The sequence below is a fragment of the Meriones unguiculatus genome, chromosome 3, assembly GCF_030254825.1.
Source record: "Meriones unguiculatus strain TT.TT164.6M chromosome 3, Bangor_MerUng_6.1, whole genome shotgun sequence".
Classification (NCBI taxonomy): domain Eukaryota; kingdom Metazoa; phylum Chordata; class Mammalia; order Rodentia; family Muridae; genus Meriones; species Meriones unguiculatus.
This window is the reverse complement of record NC_083351.1, coordinates 166,977,563-166,983,772: the sequence shown is the minus strand read 5'-3', so window position 1 is coordinate 166,983,772 and position 6,210 is coordinate 166,977,563.

Genomic DNA, 6,210 nt, shown 5'->3' with positions numbered 1-6,210 from the left:
AGAGCAACAGAACCAGAAAATTTGAACACAGGGGTCTTCCCAGAGACCCATACTCCAACCAAGTACCAGGCATGGAGATAACCTAGAACCCCTGCGCAGAGATGTAAAACATGGAAGTTTAGTGTCTAAGTGGTTTACATATTAATGGCAAGAGGGACTGTTTCTGACAAATTCTGATTGGCCTGCTCTTTGATCACCTCCCCCTGAGGGGAGAGTAGTCTTACCAGGCCACAAAAGATGACAATGCAGCCACTCCTGATGTGATCTGATAGACTAAGATCAGAAGGAAGGAGAGGAGGACTTCCCCTATCAGTGGACTTGAGGAGGGGCATGTGTGAAGAAGGGCGAGAGAGGGTGGGATCGGGAGGGGCTTATGGGGGAATACAAAGTGAATAAAGTGCAAAAAATTAAAAAAATTAATAATAAAAAAGATTAAATGAGTAAATAAATAATTAAATAAATGACCATCCAAAGGAAAAAAATGTTTAAGGCAATAAAACATTGAAAGTTTATCAGGCATTTTAGACAAAGACCTGGGGCATTCTAACAGGGAACTTGGAACAGTTTCTCAATCCTTTGGGGAAGACAAAAGACTTAAATAAATACCAAAGTTTATCAGGCATTTTAGACAATGACCTGGGGCATTCTAACAGGGAACTTGGAACAGTTTCTCAATCCTTTGGGGAAGACAAAAGACTTTGGTATTTATTTTCTTAATTTTACAAAATGAAACCAAGCCATATTTGAGCCAATTAAGAAAATTGCAGTTTTTCAATATATTATGTCAAAATGATAAAACAATAAAAAGGGTTCTGATGAAAACTTTTCTATGCTTTAAAAACAAGATAATGTCTGGTTAAATAAAAAAAAAAAAAAACGGAGCTGGGAAAAGCCTCTACTGAAAGTAAATACACTGTTATAAAGGGTATAAGATATGTTGCTCTTCATTTAAAGGCTGACATTTCTTCAATGTGAAATGGTTTTTTATGCTCTTTAGGCCTGGTTTATATAGGGTTATATTTAAGTTATTGTTAATTATTATAAAAATATATGCCTGGTTGCCAGTTCCTATATAAATGATTTAATGCTGTTTATTTCTGGCCGATGGGTTTGAAATGGTCATAATTGTCCATCTCTAAGGTTGCCAGTTGTGTTTAGATCTCCGTTTAGTGCCAAGTGAAACTTTTGTCCTTTATGCTTTTTTGCTGTTCAGTTTTAATGCAATATGATAGGACGAGCAATATCTTCTGGCCCCTCTATGTATTGTAATTCATTGAAATTTTTGCTTTGATTTTAGTTCAGAAAGAGATTTGATGTTATGCTAGCGAATGTTAGTTATAAGAATGGATTTTATCTGGTCTTTTGTTTATGTTTTTAAAGTTAAGCCTAGAATGGGTAATTAAAAAGTTGTCCTATATAGATCTACTTCACATAAATATGGGTTTAAAATATTTATTTAAGGAATATGCCAGAATTAGATTATGATATTCTATTTCATAGGATGTAATTTAAAATTTAAAAAAAATTAAAAAGAGATAAAAAATAATTCAGATATGCTGGCCCTCAAGCTTGTCAGAGATTTGATCAATATGGCATTTTAACATGTATAAGCTTATTATGACAGAGAGACCCAAAATCCTGGCAGTAGCTCCCCAAGTTCTCCAAGAAGATTTGGGCACAATGCAACTCTGGATTATGGTATGCTAACCACTGGGCAAGACTGCCCCAACTGGCCCACTACTAGGGTGCAGCCTAAACTGTCTCCAAAACTGGATACCTGGAGAGTCAATGTTTCACGTTGCTAAGGGTGAGGTGAGGTCATTCTCTCATTTCTTTCTCCACAGAAACATTTCTTTCTCTCATCTTCTGTGCCTAGTCACTGGACCATCCTGCTCATGATGCCATGAGACCACAGGAGGCAGGGACAGCTGCTTAGAGTGATGGACTGACTAGTTGTCACTGTCATTTGGATTGGTACATGGATTGGTACATACTTATCCTTCTCAGGTCTCTGATTACATTGATGGCTAAGGTAAGCTAATGGTAGCCTTGCAGCTAAAGAGCAGATAGTTAGATCCATTGTTAGGTTAATTCATTAATTAGTTAAAATTATCAGGTACTAGGTCTTCTATTTGAAAAAGGCAGGCAAGTTTGCCTTGCCTATAGGCTTCATGTCAATTATCTATGTCTTATGAAGAATGGCTGGAAAGAAAGATAACGGAGTTTCTATAGGGTCTGAGGATTTAGGAGTTTAGCTTCTGAGAATCTAGAGAATGTTGTTTGGTCTGGAAAAATATTTCAGAGTTTATAAACGTAAGAAAGATTTGAGAGTATAAGTACATGTTTTAAGGTATATGAATATGAATTGTAATGATACAGAAAAGTGATTTCAGGCATATTGAAACTAGGAGATATTTCAGATTTCTGTCCTCACTCTGCTATTGTTGTGCTTATGTTGTTGTAAGATTTCAGAAGTCCAGAGTTTTGACATTGACCAATAGGTTTCTGATAAGTTGATGAAACACTGATTGATTATTCCCCAGTCACAAGCTTGAAATTTTCATTGCCTTTTGTTTGTCTTCTAGAGATAGATTTAGAAATGCATTTCATTATGATAAACACATCCATACAAGATGTATATCTGACCCAAAAGCCAGAGCTTTTACTATGATATTTTTAATATCTGCCATACCTCAGATAGACTTTGATATAGGATTTTAAAATATGTTAAATCTATTTCTCTAGTTGCTTTGTTAAGGAAAGTCTAAGCATTCAGAATTTAATACTAAAGCCACTAATGTATTTCTGCCTAACTTCCCAATGTAACATGAAGATGGAAACTAAAAGTAAATGCTGAATGTACAAGAAATGGCATGATGGCTGATTACCAACTGCTGTACCCACAGTTAAAATATTAGAGTTTCTTATCATGGACACACTTAAATTGTTGCTCACTCCATTGGATGCAGTTTTACCTGTTATTCACAAAAGGGTTGTTAATATATTATTTTTCTGAGTCTTTTTATGTATTTCCTTTTGTAAACTAAAAATTTATATGACTTTCAGGAAGCCAAAAATTCATGAGACCTGAATCTGACATAGCTCAAACAGACCCCAGATGAGTTTTTCTCTGGTCTTGGGATTCCTCATTTTTCCCATTTACTAGAAAAAATTTAATTTCTGTTTCTAGTTTAAATTTGTCTCAGCAGATTTTCACCTGTTTGAGACTGCAAGCTGAGATCTGAACTTGCTGGAAGCTGACATGATTGCTCCCTGCCTCTTCAGGTGGATCACCTAACCAGATGTGTGGAGAGCCAAGCTCTGCCGGGCCCTAAAGATGGAGCTGTCTTCTGCCTCTGGTAGGTAAAAGCTCTCAGTAATCAACTCCTTAATTGGTTGTGTATGTGCATTGGGCTCACTTCCACAGTTGTGGACTAATCTGCAGGAGCCAGTAGCTTGTCAGGATTGGCAGGCCATAGGCTATTTAATTGGCCTGCTGGGTTTCCTGAGAGTTAGAAGATTGTACAAGGTTCCTGAATAAACTGCATTGAGAAGAGTCCAGTGTTGCTTTTTCCTTGCTGGTCGAGGCAGTCGCGACACAGATGTTTCTAAGGACTGTCCATCCTTAGGCTGGCATTTCAGTCTTTCTAACCCCTCCTTATTACACCCCCACCTTCCAACCACAAGCTGCCATCTGCTTGCATATTTGAGTCCAAACACTTAAACCCTCCTTGGGTTTTCCCATTCTCTAGATTGACTCAAGCATTCAGTGTCAATGCAAACACAATAAAAACAGAATAGGATGAAAATCATGTGTCCACTTACTAATTCCCTAACCTTCAATTTTATGGTTTGGTGCTTATTTATTTACTCTTCTATTTGCTCTTGTTGTCCTTGCTTTTGGATTGTGTTCTGACAACATTGTTCTGTAGGTAAGGTTAACTTGGAATTCCAATTCACAAGGATCTTCTTGCCTAAGGGTTCCTGCTGGGAGAATTACTATGTGAGCCAAAGCTCCTAGCTGTCCTGGCCTCAGGCTGGCCTCAAACTCACAGATCTGCCTGCCTCTGTCTCCATGAGTTCTGGGGTTACAGAAGAGTGCCACCAGGCCAACTCCTCATGCTTTATCTTTGGATTAGTTTCTGTATTGGTTTGTCTATTTTCTCTTATTCTGAATTGTTTGTTTTTGTTTTATTTTCTTATAATTCTATTTCTGGTATTGTTTTTTGTTTGTTTGTCTGTTTCTTTGTGGGTTAGTTTTTTGAGACGAGGTTTCTCTGTATAACTCTGCCTGTCCTGGAACTCACTTTGTAGACCATGATGGACTCAACTGACAGAGATCTCCTGACTCTGTTTCCTGAGTGCTGGGATTAAAGGCATGTACCACCACAGCTGGCTCCCTCTCTCTCTTTCCCCTTTTTAAGATTTAATTATTTTATGTTTGTGAATGCTCCTCTGCATGTACATCAGCATGATAGAAGAGGGCATCAGATCACATTATGGTTGTGAGCCTCCTTGTGGATGCTGAGAATTGAACCCAGGACCTCTGGAAGAACAAACAGTGCTCTTAACAACTGTGCCATCTCTCCAACCCCCTGGCTCCTTCTTATAATTCTTTTGTGCCTGTTTGTCTTCTAAGGGAAGAGAAGAGAGTGTGGATTGGGATGGAAGAGAATGTAGGGAGGATCACAGAGAAGCTGGTAAAGATGAAGCCATAATCAGAATGTGGTGTATGAAAAAGTATTTATTTTCAATAAACGAAGTGCAAAGAGAAAGGGCTGGAGAGATGACTGATTCAGCAGCTCTCACATATCTGCAACCCCATTTTCTGAAGCTAACTTCTGACCTCGAGAAGACACACATAATACTCCATGGTACACACTGATTGTTTGGCTTTGTTTTCTCTTTTTTTTTTTGAGACACACTTTCTCTGTAGACCAGGCTATGCTCAGTCTCACAGAGATCTACCTGAGCTTGCCTCCATCAGTATTGAGATTAAAGGCATGTGTCATTATGCCAAGGTTAAAGTTTTTAAAAAGAAATAGTTCAAACATTACATAGATCTATTTTTGAATTTTTATATAATTTATTACCTTGTATTTTATGTGCATTGGTGTTTTCTCTACCTGTATATTTCTGTGAAAGTGTTGAATCCCCTGGAACTGGAGTTACAGATAGTTGTGGGCTGTCATATTTATGCTGGGAAATGAACCTCTGTTTACTGGAAGAGCAGCTAGTGCACTTAAGTGCTGAGCCATCTCTCCAACCTCTATTATGTTAATCTTAAGAAGCAAATCAGGAAAGACTAGCTTGGCACATTGTGTAGAGATGATGCCACCAAGAATGGGACCTTGACAGGGAGAAGCTTCATACTACAAATGGAGGCAGAGGGCTGGAGATGTGGTGCAGCAGTTAAGAGCACTGAATGCTCTTGCAGAGGACCCAGGTTCTAGTCACTGCACCCACAGGGCAGCTCACAACTGTTTGTAACTACTGTTCCAGAATCCAACACCCTTACACAGACATACATGCACTCAAAACAGCAGTGCACACAAAATAAAAAGAAATAACTTCTTAAAAAAAAACTATGTTCTGAAATACAAAGTTAAAAACTGTTACTAATATTAAAAAATAAAAATAAAAATACATGTTCTGAAGCAATATATTGATTTAATACATTCCTATCAAGTTACCAACATAGTTCTTTACAGAACTTGAAAGAAAAATTCTCAACTTCATAGGGAAAAACAAGAAACCCAGAATCACTAAAACAATCCTATACAATAATAGATCTTCTAGAGGTATCTCCATTCCTGATCTCAAGCTGTACTATAGAGCAACAGTAATAAAAATGGCATGGTACTGGCATAGAAACAGATTGGTAGATCAATGGAAATGAATAGAAGAACCACTAACAAACCCACATGCTTGTGGACACCTGATTTTTGACAAAGATGTCAAAATCATACAATGGAAAAAATGACAGCATCTTCAACAAATGTTGCTGGTTTAACTGGATGTCTACATATAGAAAATGCAGCTAGATCCATACTTATCACCATACCCAAAATTCAAGGCCAACTCTATCAAAGACCTCAACATAAAACAAGAGACACTAAATCAGTAGAAGAAAAAGTGGGGAAGAGCCTTGACCTTATTGGCACAAGAGACAACTTCTGAACAGAACACCAACAGCACAGGCTCTAAGAT